We start from the raw sequence: 19159 nt of genomic DNA on the forward strand, positions 1-19159 counted from the left end.
AATCAGGAGAAGTTGTTGAATTTCTGAAGTCTATAAAAGAATTTCTTAACAAACCTTTTTTTAATTGTGTTATGGATTATTTTTAAGAATGTGTTTAAAAGGCAGTTCGCAGGCTTATTGTTCAATGGTCTTATCACTTTCAAGCGCCTGTCTTTTTTGTAGGACTATTAATTGTTACTTGTGATTTCAACCATTCTAGCGGGGCAATGCCTTTTCTATAACTGAAATGAATATTGTTATCCATTTAATTTTTTTCCTCAATTAATTGAATGCCTCCTACTGGCGTTTGGTCTAAGCTTACCGCTTTTCCCCATTTAAGCTAAACTGCTCGTCAAAAGTTAGGGATATAGAAAATTATGCTCATTTTCATAGCTAATTTTTTCGAGAACAGATTAACGGATTCCACTATTTTTTTTAATATTTTAGATTTTTCTATAGTATTTACACAGTTGTGCAAAGGTTTACACAAACTTCTTTTTTGTACTTATACCGAGTGGTAGGTATAAGTACAGAAAAGAAGTTTGAGTAAACCTCTTGATAAGTATTAGTTACGTATCTTCACTCCCATTGGTCCCAACGTGTCGTACGGCGGCTCAAATCATTGGAATCAGCCAACAGAATACAATGACTAGGGAGCGGATTTATATGCGATCAATTTTGATGAAATATTCGCATATATATGCGGTAAAAAATTACGAAATATGCGCAAGATATGCACAAAAATTCAAAAAATGCGCATTTCGGGAAACCACAAATTTTCTGTCTTATTTAGTAATCTTATTTATTATTTTTCAAATAAAATCATTTTTTATATATGCAATTTATTCACAGTTTTTACAAAAACTGCTACCAATAGTTACCTATTTAAAATAAAACAACAATATCACTATAAATATATCTTCGATTATAATTCACTACAATGTGTTTTTCCAAATTCTTTACGAGGAAACATATTCTTTGATCAGACAAAATATTTTTATAACTTGAAAAACTCCTTTCAACATCGATAATTGGTGCGTATTTAAAATAACTTGTTAATTTCCGTTAGAAAATCGTAAAACTTTGGCTAAAGGTGTAAATTCTCTTAACAATAGAGGATTTAAAAAATCACCAGAATTATAGGTAGGTACCTACCCTAATAGCACAAGGACGTCCAATGGACGTCCTTCACGGACTTTAGGGACGTCCATTGGACGTCCGTTTTCGTCCGAGGAACGTCCTTTATACGTCCTATTTTGGTCCAAATGTCGCGCTACCGAACGTCCATTGGACGTCCATCTAATGTCCGAGGGGACATATATATTGGATCTTAATCGGACGTAAATTGGACCTTAATCGGACGTCCTAGGGGACGTAAATTGGACCCTAATCGGACGTAAATTGGACCTTAATCGGACGTAAATTGAACCTTAATCGGACGTAAATTGGACCTTAATCGGACGTAAATTGAACCTTAATCGGACGTAAATTGGACTTTAATCGGACGTAAATTGGACCTTAATCGGACGTAAATGGGACCTTAATTGGACGTAAATTGGACCTTAATCGGAGTAAATTGGATCTTAATCGGACGTCTTAGGGGACGTGAATTGGACCTTAACAGGACGTCCAATTTTGGTCCAAATTCTACGTTGCCAAACGCCCAATGGAGGTCCACCTAACGTCCGAAGGGACGTTCGGTGGACGTCAATTGGGCCTTCATAGGACGTCCCAGTTTGGTCCAATGTATTGCTGCCGATCATCCATCTAACGTCCTGGGAGGACGTTCGGTGGACGTCTAGAGACGATATTTATACCTGTGGAGAATGTATTGTGGGAAATAAAAAATATATTTTTTAAGGAACTTATATTACATCTTATATTAATTTACAATTATTGGATATTAGATTATTTACATTAAATTATAATTACATTTCTCCAAGAAATTAACGCACCACCTTAAAAATGGGCCATTTTTGATGTCTCGAATTTCCTAAAGCCATTGTCCCATCTAAGTGATTTTTTTAATAATATTATAGCCTAGGCTATATGGGCTACCTCCATAAGCTTGTCATGCACGGGGAGCTATACTGTAATAATATTATATCACATCGCTGAGGGAACTCTACATTACATATACTTTTCGAATCAAAACTTTTATTCTCTTAATATTATTACTTAAAAAATATATACTACATTCGTCTCGCTAAACTTGAAAAATAACTTATAAACCATAAAAATCTCCAAAAATATAAATGACATAAATGAGAATTGGCACAATTATTATTATGGTTTTAAGTTGATTTTTCGGATTTAACTACAATATTATGCAAAAAATTATGTTATATCGCAGATTTAAAATGGGTTTATCTCGAAAACAGTTATATTAAGTTTAGCGAGATGATTGTAGTACACTTTTTTTAAGTAAAAATATTAAGAGAATAAAAGTAGACTGGTACGCAGTCTGATTTTTGCATAAGAGTTTAATGAAATGGTAACAAATCAATTGGAAGTTCTGTCCGACAAAATACATGGAACGTTTTCGGTAGTCTGATGTTCCAAGTTTTTAACCTGTTCCACAATTAAAACTTCCCCGGTTCCAGTATTCCCGTACATCAAAGTTTGTCCGACTAGACACCGTGAAGCTATTAACAAATTTTCAGCTTGCTGTTAATCAACTTTTTTTATTACGCGGGATCCAGGTCTATAAATGAATACAATAAATAAGTAGGTAGGTACATATTATACACTTATTTATACGAGTACAATTAATAGTAGAGCTGGTTTTTGGTATGTTACAAGCAGCATTTGCATTTCCACAGAGATACTTATGACAGAAATAATAAAATACCGAGACGGACTATTATTATAATAATTTACAATAGGACCCGACCGACGGCCGACGCTATAGGGACAGGTAAAATTTATGACTGAACAATGCACCGAGCATCGATACAAGCAATATGTACCGGTCGAAGGTTATTTTTTATTGTGCCAAATGGACGTATATAGTACCTACCTTTAAAAATCGAATACACAAATTAAAAGATATTTAACAACCATAAAGATTTGTCAAACTCTATCACCGACTTCATGAAAACAAGTATTACTACATTCTTTGATGGTTTTTGCTGTAAATTTTAAAGGATTGACATGAAATTTGGCATACGCATAGCTAACATGCCAAAGAAAAAAAGTGATATTGTGCCAATGTGTGCTATTGCCCTGGGGTGAGTTTCACTCTTTCTCTGGGGTGAAAAACGTTCAAAATAAGTCCGGACTTCGATAAACTGATTAATATTAAGCAACCTTTATTCCATACTTACAAAGTATGTGTACTTACAAATTAGTATGTGAATTTGGGGGGTGAGTTTCACCCCGAGGAGGGGTGATATACAAAATATAGATAGATACACAAAAGATATACAAAAATGTTTCAAAACATCGAAAAAATGTGGTAAAATGCAAATATACATATCATATTATGATAAAATTGCGATTTTGGCGATTTGCCTTTTTGGATAGAATGATGATTTTTTTATCGAAATATAGTAAAAAATATGAAAAATATACCAAAAAGCTTGAAAAAATATGTAAGTATGTAAGGAAAAACATAAAGAATTAAATAAACTTTTGACAACACAACACAAAAGTTTGAAACACTCACTATTTGGATTGGTTGTCCTGGCTTGTGATTTTCTTCTTTGCAGATGACGCTCACGGATCGATGTCAATGTCCAACGGACGTCCGAGCACGGACGTCCAATGGACGTCCAAAGGACGTTCATATTTATTCAACACGTAAGTACGTCCAACGTCGGACGTCCGAAGGACGTTCATTTATAGTCCATCCGCATTAGGACTAAAACTGGACCTATTTTGGGCACACGTACGCTCAACTTCAAAAAGATGCTCTCAATATTCATCTGTAGTAAGGATACATTGATAAAAATTATATTTTTGCTTATTAGAATTAACCACCAAACTTCTATCATCTTGGTAACGGGAATAATAAAACATTACAAAGTCCACTTTACATCAACAATAATTGAACAAGAAATTGACGACAAGTTATTCAAGGTCAAATTTGGCTTATACAAAACACAATTCTACTTCCAATTTTGCCGTGAATAAGCAGAAAATAAAGAAATTTGATAAAATAAAACATATCCAATTGTTCTATTTCATCAAATTCCTTCATTTTCTTTTACAAATCATACATTTTGTACTCGTCAAATTTGGCCTTGAATAACTTAGTCAATTTCTTGTTCAATTTATTGTTGATGTAGAGTGGACATAACGAATAATTTACCGATCAGATTTTCACACTTTACATAAAAACAAAAACATGTATTAGATATTAAACTACATATACAGTTTTGAATTAAATATGATTTATAATCTTTTCCATTTAAACTATTTTATTAACATAATTAAGTTAATATTTTATTAAATAATTTTGCTGTTTAATCCCCTTATTGGTAGAATATGTCCAATATGGACGATTGGAAAAGGTCCGTATTTCGTCCGAGTACGGACGTCCAAAGGACGTTCATATTTATTCCACCCGAAGGACGTCCAACACCGGACGTCCGAAGGACGTACATATTTAGTCCACCCGAAGGACGTCCAACGCCGGACGTCCAAAGGACGTACATATTTAGTCCACCTGAAGGACGTCCAACGCCGGACGTCCAACGCCGGACGTCCAAAGGACGTACATATTTAGTACACCCGAAGTACGCCCAGCGTCGGACGTCCAAAGGACGTCCGTTTATGGTCCATGGACGTTAGGACCAAAAATTGACCTATTTTGGACGTCCAAAGGACGTCGTGTGCTATTAGGGTATTAAATATAACAAAAGTATATAAAATTCGGATTTCCGGGTAAAACATCCTTCGTCATTTTAACATCCTACAATCATTTCATAACGGCGGCGTATTATCCTATAAGTACTTTGTGTAGAGATCGTTTATTTTCTAAGAAAAAATGAAAGGCGGTTAATGAGCTGTCTCTCTTGGTTCTCGAATTAATACAGACCACAGCCTGTGCGTGGAAATATTTTGTCGAATTAAAAAATTTAAATTTTGTTTTGGACTAATGAAATAAAACATTTTAGTAGTTCCAAAATGACACAAAATCTAGGCATCGGATAAAAAAGTTTATTTGAAGAAAGTGTATTTTTTTGTTCTTCTTAATGGCGGTACAGGCTCGTTTTTTTAATATTGTATTTAATTACAGAATAATTTTCAAATATTACCTAATATATTTTTCAAATTGGGCTCTGTACCGCCATTCTTTATTATATTACGGATACGTGTGCCAAATATCTTGAAAAAATATTCAAAATTACAGCCGCAATCTTGGAACGCGTTTTGGCTACCTGTTGATCGCTACTGTATCACTTTAAACAATTTTTTAAACAAATTCACAAAAATAATTTTTTCATTACGAACGATTTTTTAGATAAGTTGGGTTATTCTGAGCAAAAAAGGTATCTTGAGATTTTTCTCTAAAATTGATTTTTGTCGAGTTATATGGCCATTTTCGCATTTTTCAGGTTTTAAATCGCGTATAACTCGACAACAATCAATTTTAGAGAAAATTGACAAGAGACCTTTTTTGTTCATAATGTCCAAAATTATCTAAAAAAAAATTGTTCAAAGTGAAAAAATTATTTTTGTGGATTTGTTTAAAAAATTGTTTAAACAATTTTTCGACCACGGCACCTTGTGAATATGTTATAAGGACCTCTTTTTGAGTAAGTTTGTGCAAAAAAATCGAATCGGAATAATTTCACTAACAGGGGCGACGATAAATCCGGGACTATAGCGCTAATTATTAATAATTAAAAATAACAGCTTTGTAATAAAATAATGACAAAAATCTCTTAAGGACCTTGAAGCAAGGGTTTGAAACTTGATCTGCTCACTTTTTAATTTCATAATAATAACTTTTAATCGAGTTATTAAGACTTAAAAATGGCCATTTTCGCATTTTTCAAATTTTTAATCGCATATAACTCGACAACAATCAATTTTAAACAAAAATGGCAAGACACCTTTTTTGCCCAGAATGACACAAGTTATCTAAAAAAAATTGTTCGAAATGAAAAAATTGTTTTTGTGAATTTGTTTCAAAAAAATTTTTTAAACAATTTTTCGACCAATGCACCGCCCGGCACCCTTTGGATATGTTATAAGGACCTCTTTTTGAGTAAGTTTGTGCAAAAAAATCGAATCGGAATAATTTCGCTAGCGGGGGCGACGATACTGCCCGGTCTACTTTTGATGCTGATGGTGATAGAATAGATACTTTTTATATAACAAAAATAAAACTTTTTTTAAACTCTTTAAAAAATTTGTGGCGGGTTTTCCCCGAAAAGTGCGTTATTTTTTGGACATTTTACGTTGAACTAGTCGATTTGGAATTTGACGAATAAGAACCAACTTTTGATTAGCTCCAACTCTGTTTTTATTGTGTGTCCAGACTTCATACATACATCATTTTTTTTACTGTTTTATAAGCTTTATATTTGCTAGGAATAGTTTTTCGATCAAATACTTACTTTTTGATTTATTTGCGAAAAACCATCTAAAAACAAAAGTTACAAGGAATTTAATTAGTTTATCCACTTACGGACTTATTTGGACCTATATTTTTTCACACTCGAGAAGGGGGTGGTACTCATCCCCAGAAAAAAAGCACACACTGGCACTCTGATGTTCATTTCGCGAAATATCGCAGGGTTCGTATTTAAAATTTTTAATTTACTCCTCACCCCTTTCCGTGGGGGTTCGTTTTTGGTATCATTCGATAGACTTTTGAAAAATATTGAACACGCATTTTTTAGTTTTTCGATCTGACGTTCATTTCGCGAAATATTCGCTTTTTTGTGAAACTTTGTGACTCGCCCATCATTTCTTCAGATTTGGGAACACTTAATAATCGGAGGGGGCCAAGTCAGGAGAGTAAGCCGCATGAGAAAGTAATTAGAACCCCAACTCGAATTTTTGCTACTGTCACAACGCTCTTGTGAGTCGATGTATTGTCTTAGGTCTTGAGAACACTTTTTTCTTCTGCTTATGGAGTCGTTTTTCATTCATCACATACCGGAACTCACCACATAAATTTTGAAGACCCTGACATCAAAACTGTATTAAATTATATGTGATCTAAGTAAGTTAATGAAAAGTCAGAATAGATAGAGTAGAACACTTATAAAAAAAATTGTAACAAGCAATTGGACATCGTAAGTTCTAATTTTTCACAAAAAGTGACCGGAAGTTGAACCGGCAGTCGATATTTGAACCCTTCGTGTAACTTTTTGTCAGCTGATATGACGGATGAATTTTGTTCACCTACAGATATGGACGAACAGACAGGCATGAAACCGGAAGTATGTATTTGTTCTGGTCTTTCTTAGTCGTGTTGACCAATAGTTTGTACTATTTCGACGAATTTAAAACAGTACTTTCGGTTGCAACTCTGGAACAGGCAGTCCGAGGTCAAACTTCTCACATGTAATATCATATTTTGGTTATAGGCTTTCATTTGACACCTTATTTGTCATTCTTTCTGTCCTACTAATAGACGAGTTGTGTTTATTGACGGACAGACATGGATAATTCTAGGTTTTCACATTTAATGATAAAAACAATAATTATACAATTCAGTTAACCTGACTATATCATTGTGATAATGACTTCTTATCTAAAAGTGACAACGGCAATAATTGCCGTTGTAATAATTATTATTCCATTCACTCACGATAAAATATCGCAAAACCTCCAGATTTTAAAGAACCGCTTGGATTGACATAAAATTTGGCACACACGTAGCTAAAATGCCAAAGAAAAAAGTGAGATTATGCCGATATGTTCTCTTGTCCTGGATGTGACTTTCACCCCTTCTTGGAGGTGAAAAAACATACGTGCAAAATAAGTCCGGAAGTGGATAAACTGACTAATTCTAATTCTAAGCAAATTTTGTTCTATAAAAGTTTTAGGTCAATACTTTTCGAGGTATGTGCGAGTGAATATGTTTATTTTTCATAGAAAAACACGTTTTGGACGGATTTTCGCAAATAACTCAAAAAGTAAGTATGTACATATTTTATCGAAGAAAATATTCCTAGCAATAATATAGCTTATGAAAAAGAGGTGTCAGTATAAGGTCTGTAGACCCAGTAGAAGCAGGGTTGCAGCTAATGAAAAATAGGTTCTTATTCGTCAAATACCAAATCGAATATTTCAACGTAAAATAACCAAAAAAAATAAAGCACTTTTCGGGAAACACTCATCATAACTCTTTTAAAGTGTTTAAAAAAAATTTTTTTTGGTGTTTTTAAAACAGTTTCTAGCGTGAAAAGTAAGCAAGTTACGCTGAAAATAAAATCGTTCCCTTTTTTTTGGCAAAAGAAAGTCATGAAAATTAATTGTTACCGCTTCACACGTTACTTTAGATAAATGTATTGTTTATACAGGGTGTCTCCGAAAATAGTGCGTTCCTTTAAGGTGTGGATATAATACACAATTTAGAACAAAAAGGTGTTGTAACATTTTTTCCTAAAGTTAACCGTTTCAACAAAAATTACGTTGTTCTCCATAAGAGTAAATTTTTATTTTCATAAATTTATATGACCTGGCAACATGGCGTAGAAGAACCTGTGACTGTGAAATTTAATCTAATGGGACCCCTTGTTTATTTACTAATTGAGTATCAATTTGCATATCAAAATGTATTTTCGTTTTTTGGTCAAACGGCTGAATTTAGAATAAAATGTTATAAGACTTTTTTGCTCTACATTGTGCTTTCTATCTATACCTTTAAGGAACGCACTATTTTCGGGGAAACCCTGTATATGATCTGTAAGTTGCATTGGTTCAAAATGCTTATTTTTGAAAGGGGTTTTGTTGAAAGGCCTCGAACGAATCACTAGTCACGAGTATGTATATGCAAATTTTGAACAGCCATATCTTAACCAATTTTTGTCTTCCAGAAAATCAAAAAATTCCAAATATTTAAAAAAGCAACACCTACATTTTTTACTCTTTAAGATATTTGGTATCACTAATAATTTTTAAGTTATTTTGACAAAAGTCTTTTTTTCAAAATTAAAGATTTAAAAAAATTTACTTTAAAACCAAATTTTTCCACAAATAAGCACTTTGAACTGATGAAACTTACAAACACAAACAATACATAAAGTTACTTGTGAAGTGGTAACGATTAATTCCATTTGGGCTGTTAATTAGAGGGAGTTTTTAGAATATTTTTAACCAAAAAAAAAAGGAACAACTGTATTTTGAGCGTAACCTGCTTACTCTTGCTGCTGGAATCTTAAAAAAAAATAAAAATAAACGTTTTCTTAAACACTTTAAGAAAGTTGTAATAAGTTTTCCCAGAAAAGTGTTTCATTTTTTTTATTTCACGTTAAAATATTCGATTTGGAATTTGAGATATAAGAGCTTATTTTTCACTATAGTCTGTTTTTAAACAAGAGGAGTCATTCAAATATCCCGCGCCGTACACCTTGTTTGTAATTGGTACAACCTCAGGCAATTTTACTCATATCAAATTTTGACACTATTGGCATTTCATAGGTTAGTTTATTTATTTTATCAGCAATTTTTGTATTTTCTGCGTTCTTCCTTTTATTTTTAGATTTTTAGTCAAGATTACCGTCAAAGGCCGATATGATCAACCAAAAAAGAAGATTTATCTGATGATATTTCTAGTGACTTTCTTGGGTGTGAATCTGCCATTTAGTTTACCTACTTCTCTTGGTTTTAAAACAAAGCTTAGCAATAACTCTGCTTCTACTGGGTCTACAGATCTGACACATATACCATTTTTTCACTTTTTTATAAGCTATATTTACTATTTGCTAATTTTTTTTCAATAAAGTACCTACTTTTTGAGTTATTTGCGAAAAACCGTATAAAGACGTTTTTTTTTTGTTGAAAAATGAACATATTCACTCGCAAATATCTCTAAAAGTATTGACTTAGTGAAAAACGCTATAAAATAGAAGTTGCTTAGAATTAGTCAGTTTATCCAATTCCGGACTTATTTGAACGTATTTGTTTTCATACCCTATAACCGACGAAACTCACCTCCAGATCAAAAGCACATATCGGCACAATATCACTTTTTTTCTTTAACATATTAGCTATAGGTACGTGTCCCAAATTTTATGTCAAACCAAGCGTTTCTTCAAAATTCTGACCAAAAACCCTAAGTAAATTAAACGAAAATATAAAATGAATTTTTCAAACAAATATTTTAAGTCGGTATGAGAAATTTTAATTTAACAGATGAAATCAAATAAACACAATTCAACTCGTAAAATATTTAGACCCTTGCTTGGTAATCCAGCTGAACAGGTAAAGAACCTACCTTTTATGTAGTTTATAATCTGAGAGGATGGAATATTTTACCAAAATATTCCATCCTCTAAGTTTACAATAGACCTTTTCTACCTGTCCTCAAAAGATCGGTATTTTTAACTCGTGGCAACGTCGAAAAGCGGCAAAATGATGGGAAATACACATTTTTATGTGGTGGAAGTCAAAATGGTTATGAAGTGTAAAAATTTTTGTATATAATTTAAATTTTTAAAATTAAAATTTTAGAAAACTGAGAACGATACAGGGCGTTAAAAAATGCGCTCAACAAACATACACGAATTAAAATTCGAAAATGATAGTATTTCTTGGTGATGCCAAATGACTGCAACATGAAAAGATGACATAATGATAGCGGGATGTATATATATTATTGTGATCTTGATTATTGATATGAGATAATATTTTTATATGTCATTTAATTTAATCAATGCTTTAATACTAATCTAATTAATTTACCAGATCACATATCAATGTGTTTTCAATCTCAGGGCTTTTTATAAAATTAAGTACTTACATACGTGGCTTCTAAGTATTTCTTAATGGTTCCTAATCGGGATAGGAAAGAAAAGAGTAAAATAATAACACATATGGGTTACAATTGTAATCAAAATATTGTTTATTTTATTTAAATGGCAATCACTGCTTAATATTTGCTATATCTTATTATTCTTAAACATAACATTTACACATGGGAATCTTATTTCCTTTTTGTTTCCAATTGAAAGTTTTTATTAACATTTAACTATTATGATTTATTAGCAACAATTCTATTTAAGTTTGATGAAGCTTTTCTGATATTATTGATTATGTTTCTTCAATTTTAAATGTGGTATTTAATACGAAAAACCCATACATTCATGTCCAAACAAATGAGACTGACCTTTTTCTGGTGCTCTGAGAATGTCTTCACACAAGACCCGTTTCCTGCTATCCTTGGCTGCAATCAAAACCTCGTCCTGGCTTCCAGTAATGTTCTCCTCTGAAACTAGCTCGTATAGCTCTCGTTTCCTGCTTCTGTCGTGATGCTGTGTTCTACCTTTTTCGAAACTGCAATCAGCTACCGGGAACTCTTGGCTCAAGGAGGTTCTTTTACTCTCAACCTGGCCTACCTCTCGTTCTACGATCGATAATCCACACTCACGGAACTACACCGGCTTTCTCACTCTCCGTACACTACCGTCTACTACTCGACTTCACTTCTTGACAGCTCAAAACATTCTGATCTCTATTTGTCATTCATTCCCCTACTTTCTAAATATCCCTTCCAGATTCACAAATCAAACTTCCACCACCAACTCTCATTCGCAGTATTCCTCAAAACCAATTTTTAAACTTTCTAAATATGCTTAATGGATTTCAAAGAAAATAGTTAATTCCCATTCTAAAATTACTTTCTACTATATACAAATTTTTAATGACCTATTCTCTATTTCCACTTAGTCTTATTTAGCATCGGCTAATGATCGATCCTTCCGCGAACAACGATAATGACCTATTAACGATTTCACTTGAGTCTTATTTAATCACTTCTTAAAATTAAATATAACAATTTGTTGTATACAGGTTGTTCTAAATTTATATGCCCGTGGTTGAGAAAATTGAAAATATTTTATATTAAATTGAATTCTGTTTATAATTATCAAATTTTAATTTTCATATCAAATAGAAATATAACAAATCCCCGCCTTGTATTCGATAAAATTTATCTGCATTTTTAAATAAATTTTCTCGAGGGCAAAACCAACTCCCTGTATATTTCCTTACTTTAATCTACGTCTTATATCCTACTTACTATCTACTTCATGTAATTCTGTCTTTTATTCGTGATATTTGTATACATCGTGAATATTATAAATTCCTCGGATCTTTTCCGAGTTCCTGTGCCTCAACTCATAACTATTTATCCCATTTTCATTATTCACGATATACGGGCCTTCGAAAACAGGCATCAACTTTGCGCAAATGCCCCCAGGAAGATTTGATACTCGTAATGCCCTCACGAGTACTTTTTCACCCTTTTGGAAAGTCACTGGTCTTCTTTTTCTATTTTGTTCCTGTCTTTGGATATATTTTTCGTTGCTTCGCCGTAATCTTCTCTGTACGGTTTCAATCACCTGTTGATATTCTTTTGGCTCTTGGTCTTCCCATGGCCTTATCGGCAGTACACCCTTCATGATGTATTCTGGGGTCTCTTTTGTTACTGTGCTCGGAATTGTATTTAGATACCTTTCTATTTCCGCCATTCTCCTGTCCCAGTGGCGATGTTGACCATCTGTTGCAATGCGAAGAAATTTCGTCACTTCCTGTATGAATCGTTCCGAAGGATTACTCTGTGGATGCCTGATGCTGACAAAATTTGTCTCTATTCCTCGTTCTCGAAGTTGTCCCTTGAAACGATCATTTCGGAAATACGTTGCATTGTCCAGTAGAATCTTTTTTGGTGTTCCTACTATGGCTATAAAATTGTCGATTTTTCTTAATATTTCTTCCCCCTTTGTGGTGCGGCCACTATATAATTTTACGTATTTTGAAAACACATCCACCATTACCAGAATATGTTTGTTCCTTTTTGTGGTCATAATTAGATCGCTTAACATATCTATTGCTACAATGTCTAGTTTGTTTCGGGCTTCAATATTTTTGGCAACATTTTCGTTTTTGAAATTCCGACTCTTATATTTTTGACATACATCGCACTTCTGGGTAATTTTCTTTGCAATGCGGTAATCCTGTCGGCTTATGTAATTTTCCCTAAAAACGAGCCAAACTTTTCTGCTACCGATATGCCCATTGTCCTCATGTAATTTCTTTATTATCTTTTCGGCCAATGTCTGTGTCACTAAATATAGTTCCTTTCCGTCTATTCTCTTAAAATATATGTTATTTTCTACTTCCGCTCTTCTTTTCTCTCTTTCCTCTAGGTCTTCCTGGTTTGTCCTTATCTCATTTAAAGAATATATCCCTTCTTCTTGTATTAATCTATTTAGTCCCACCTGTAGAGTAATTGTTTCCTTTTTTCCGGTGTCCTCATCCCGTGTTAGAGCGTCGGCTATTATGTTGTCTTTTCCTTTTATATATCGGAACTCAAAATCATACTCCTGTAATAATAGAATGCCTCTATGTATTCTATTATTTACTAATCTATTCTTCATGATATGTACTAAAGCTGCATGGTCTGTTTCGATTGTGAATTTTGCTCCCAATAAGTAAAACCTCAATTTGTTTACGCAATATAGTACACTGGCAAACTCCAATTCTGTAACACTATATTTTCTTTCATGTGTTTTAGTCACTCGAGATATAAAACATATCGGTACTTCTTGGTCGTTTTGTATTTGAGACAGAACTCCTGCAAATTTTTGTATGGACGCATCAGTTCGGAGTATAAAAGGTAAATTGTAAATGGGGTGGTATATTTTCGTTCCTTTTGAGAATTCTCGTTTTAATGTTTCGAAAGCTTCCTCCTGTTCTTCTTTCCAATTCCATTTTATTCCTTTTTTAAGCAATTTTATCAGAGGGATTTCCTTTTGGCTCAAATCGGGAATCAGCTTTTTAAAATAATTTATCGTGCCAAGAAAACCTCTCAATGTTTTCAAATTCGTTGGTCTTGGGTATTCATCTATGAGCTTGACTCTGTCTTCGGCTAATCTTACTGTTTTGGTGTCCAATTGAAAACCCAAATAAATGACTTCTTTTTGAAAAAATTGACATTTTTCAATGTTTAATTTCAATCCCGCTGTGTCCAATTCTTTCAGAATTATTTCTATGTGTTCCAGATGACTCTGAGTATCTTGTGAAAAAATTAATAAATCATCGATATAATGAACTATGAAATCTTCATGGCGATTCAAAATGGTATGTAGAGCTCGGACGAGTGCAGCACAAGCACTCTGCAATCCAAATGGCACTACCTTAAACCGGTAGACAATACCATCAATAGAAAAAGCGGTGTAGTTTCTACACTTTTCAGCTAACGGTATCAACCAAAAACTGTGTTTTAAGTCAATTTTCGAAAATATGTGTGACCCGGTGATTCTTCCAAAAATGGCCTCGATGTTTAGAGGTGATTCATATTGTGATACAGTGTGCTGGTTGATATTCCTGGCATCTAAACATAATCTCAATTCTCCATTGCTTTTCTTTACTATCACAATCGGGTTAACATACGGTGAATCACATCTTTCGATGATTTGATCTTCTAACATTTTATTTATTTCTTCTTTCACCTCTTGTCGATACTTGTATGGAATCGGGTAAGTCTTTGATCGAAAATTTCCCAAGTTTTTGAGCCACAGGTTTCATTTTCTTTTATCCTTTTCTGACTTTTTCTCCCTTTTCTTCTTTGTCCTTGCTTCGTTGCCAAATTCATTTCCACTGTTTGTTCTTTACCTGATTCGTCCGTATTTTGTTTCTCCTGTTCCTTGTCCTGTTCCTTTTCTTTTTCTTCTGTTAGTTTCATCGTATTATTTTTAAAATCTATCACTACATGTTTTTCTGCCAATTCGTCGACTCCTACTATCATGTCATGTGACATATTTGGCATTATTACACATTGTAGTGCATACATATTCTTACCCAGTCGTACCATTACTCGTATGCCTTCATTTATAGTTGCCAATGTCCGTTTGTTTGCGCCCACTAAATTTACCCTAGGTATTTTGTAAATTAAATTTGTTAAGTTAACTTCTTCTATTAGTTTTCTGTTGACCAATGTTATTTCAGATCCAGTGTCTATCATAATTTTAATTGGTTTCTCGTTGATAAATCCATCCACAAATTTTAAATTAACTCCATTTTTCTTTTCGTTGTTTCCTGCCAATTTAATAAACTCCTTGGGGTGACAAAAGATTCCTGTTTGATTTTTGGTTTTTAGTGAGCGCCGTCGTGAAAAGACGCCGGTTGCTCATCGTTGTTTATATTTTCGTCATAATGTCTCTCTCCGTCATATTCATCTGTCTGGGTATTATTTACTTCTCTTCTATTTTCTCTTGGTCTGTCGGATCTGTTTCGGTTTTCTCGATATCCCTGTTCATTTTGTCTACCATTATTTCTGTTTTCTTGATTTGAGCGTGTGGTGTTTCTATTCTGGTATTCTCGATTTCTGTCCTCATTCCATTGCCTATTTCTTTGTTCATAATTTCCTCTTCCGTTGTCTCTATTTTCGTTTTCCCTTCTGGGATTAAAATCTCGTCTTGTATAGTCCCTCCTATTTTGATTTCTATCTCTGTAATCTTGTGTTTCTCGGGGCCTGTAATCTTCTCGCGACTTTCTTGATTTTCTTTCTCTTAGACGTGATTCTCTTATTTGTAGGAATTGGCATAAACTATCTATGTCTTTGTAATTTTGTAATGTGATATGGTCTTCCAGCGTTTCCTCGAAATGTCTTGCAATCAGTTCGACTAATTGTTCCGATGAGTAATTATATTGTAAATGTTTTGCATTATTGTAAATCTGCAAAGCATATGTCCTTTCTAATACACCCATCCTATCATTGTATTTCCCATTTTGCAATTCCTTGTTAATTTCCAATTGTTGGACTTTTCCCCAGAAATAATTCAAAAATTTTTGTTCAAATTGTTGCCAATTGCCGAATTCTTCTTCTTTGCTATCGAACCATAGGCTTGCTTCATATTTGAGATGGTTTCTGATAGTTTCTTTTGCTGTTTCGAAATTTCCGATGTGCTGTATTTTCTTTTTCAGGCTATTTATGAACGGCACTGGGTGTAATCTTCTTACATCCCCGCCAAACCTTATCTTCACGTCATCTGTGCTATGTATAACCATTTCTCTTCTTTCTCCGACATTCTGTTGCGTCCTGTTTTCGGTGACTTGTTTTTCTATTTCTGTGATTCTTTTTTCCACTTCTTCTCTGTCTACTTGAATAGCATTTTCCAACTTATTTTCCAAATTTTCTAGTTCCTTTTTCTGGCCATTCGTTAACTCCTTTATTTTATCTTGAATTTTCATTTCATACTTTTCTATGCGTTCCTCCATTTTCTTGTTGTTCTCTTCTATGGCTTGTTTTGTTTCCTTCTGATTTTCTTGCATTATTCTTTTTGTTTCATCCATTTTTTGATCCAATTTTTGTTGTGTTTCATCCATTTTTTGCTGTGTTTCCTTCATTGCTAGTTTTGTTTCCTCCTGATTTTTATCCATTGTTCGTTTTGCTTCATCCATTTTTTGTGACTGGAGTTGCATAAGTTGTAATAGTTTATCTATTCCTGATAATTCTTGCTGTTCTGATGCCATGATTGTCGTGTCTAAAATATCTTCTTGGTCTGAATGTTCTTTTTGTTTTTTGTTGTCCTTGCTTTGGCTTCTTGTCACTGACATTTGTTTTCAAGAAGTACTGTCCCCGCCAAATATGAAATTTTACTAGTATGTTACCAAGACGACTTTTTCTCACCCAAATATTATAAATTGTCAATAAATATATCAAATGTAAATATCGTAAAAATAAAATATTAAATCAGTTATGTAAAATTTGTACCTAAAGAGATCTAAAATTTTATGTTATCAAATGTAAGTATCTCACTTTTTACCACAGGCATATAAATTTTCAAATACCGGCTTTACTCTTTCTATCCTTCAAATTTGCCACTAGAAATACTTTACAATGCCCTCCACGTTGGACGACAGTTATTGTGATCTTGATTATTGATATGAGATAATATTTTTATATGTCATTTAATTTAATCAATGCTTTAATACTAATCTAATTAATTTACCAGATCACATATCAATGTGTTTTCAATCTCAGGGCTTTTTATAAAATTAAGTACTTACATACGTGGCTTCTAAGTATTTCTTAATGGTTCCTAATCGGGATAGGAAAGAAAAGAGTAAAATAATAACACATATGGGTTACAATTGTAATCAAAATATTGTTTATTTTATTTAAATGGCAATCACTGCTTAATATTTGCTATATCTTATTATTCTTAAACATAACATTTACACATGGGAATCTTATTTCCTTTTTGTTTCCAATTGAAAGTTTTTATTAACATTTAACTATTATGATTTATTAGCAACAATTCTATTTAAGTTTGATGAAGCTTTTCTGATATTATTGATTATGTTTCTTCAATTTTAAATGTGGTATTTAATACGAAAAACCCATACATTCATGTCCAAACAAATGAGACTGACCTTTTTCTGGTGCTCTGAGAATGTCTTCACACAAGACCCGTTTCCTGCTATCCTTGGCTGCAATCAAAACCTCGTCCTGGCTTCCAGTAATGTTCTCCTCTGAAACTAGCCCGTATAGCTCTCGTTTCCTGCTTCTGTCGTGATGCTGTGTTCTACCTTTTTCGAAACTGCAATCAGCTACCGGGAACTCTTGGCTCAAGGAGGTTCTTTTACTCTCAACCTGGCCTACCTCTCGTTCTACGATCGATAATCCACACTCACGGAACTACACCGGCTTTCTCACTCTCCGTACACTACCGTCTACTACTCGACTTCACTTCTCGACAGCTCAAAACATTCTGATCTCTATTTGTCATTCATTCCCCTACTTTCTAAATATCCCTTCCAGATTCACAAATCAAACTTCCACCACCAACTCTCATTCGCAGTATTCCTCAAAACCAATTTTTAAACTTTCTAAATATGCTTAATGGATTTCAAAGAAAATAGTTAATTCCCATTCTAAAATTACTTTCTACTATATACAAATTTTTAATGACCTATTCTCTATTTCCACTTAGTCTTATTTAGCATCGGCTAATGATCGATCCTTCCGCGAACAACGATAATGACCTATTAACGATTTCACTTGAGTCTTATTTAATCACTTCTTAAAATTAAATATAACAATTTGTTGTATACAGGTTGTTCTAAATTTATATGCCCGTGGTTGAGAAAATTGAAAATATTTTATATTAAATTGAATTCTGTTTATAATTATCAAATTTTAATTTTCATATCAAATAGAAATATAACAATATATATATATATATAAAATCAAACAGATGAAATAGAGAATGTGGAAAAATCCCCTTACGAACAATTCACACATCCACTATTTCGGGCTGGGAAAAATTTTTCGAATAGAATCAAAGATCCAAACACCAGTTCTTAGAAATTTGTTTCGCCCGCTTCAACCTCTCTGGGCTCATTGATGTGTGAATTGTTCGTAAGGGGATTTTTCCACATTCTCTATTTCATCTGTTTGATTTCGTACGAGTGGTCGTTAAACCATTAGCCTTGGATCTTTTGTTCACTGAGTGTGTTTCAAAGATCTACATCTTATGTTTTTAAATATATATATATATATATATATATATATATATATATATATATATATATATATATATATATATATATATATCAAACAAATGAAATAGAGAATGTGGAAAAATCCCCTTACGAACAATTCACACATCCACCATTTCAGGTTGGGAAAAATTTCTTGAAGAGAATCAAAGATCCAAACACCTGTTCTTAGAAATGTGTTTCGCCCTCTTCAACCTCTCTGGGCTTATCAATAAAGATGAGAGGTTGAATATCTTTAGACACATTCCATCAAAAAACAACATTCGAGACCCAGACATAGCAGGAGCGTATATCTACGCCGCATAATCTGACCATGACAGCCTCACGTTTTCATTCCCTAATTACTATAAGTAAAATATATGTTTGAAAAACAAAAATATATATATATATATATATATATATATATATATATATATGAAATGGATAATTGCATTTTAGTTGGATTCGAACCTCACCGGAGCCCGACTAGTTTCGTGTCATGTCAACT

This window comes from Diabrotica virgifera, chromosome 2 (assembly GCF_917563875.1).
Source record: "Diabrotica virgifera virgifera chromosome 2, PGI_DIABVI_V3a".
Lineage (NCBI taxonomy): Eukaryota > Metazoa > Arthropoda > Insecta > Coleoptera > Chrysomelidae > Diabrotica > Diabrotica virgifera.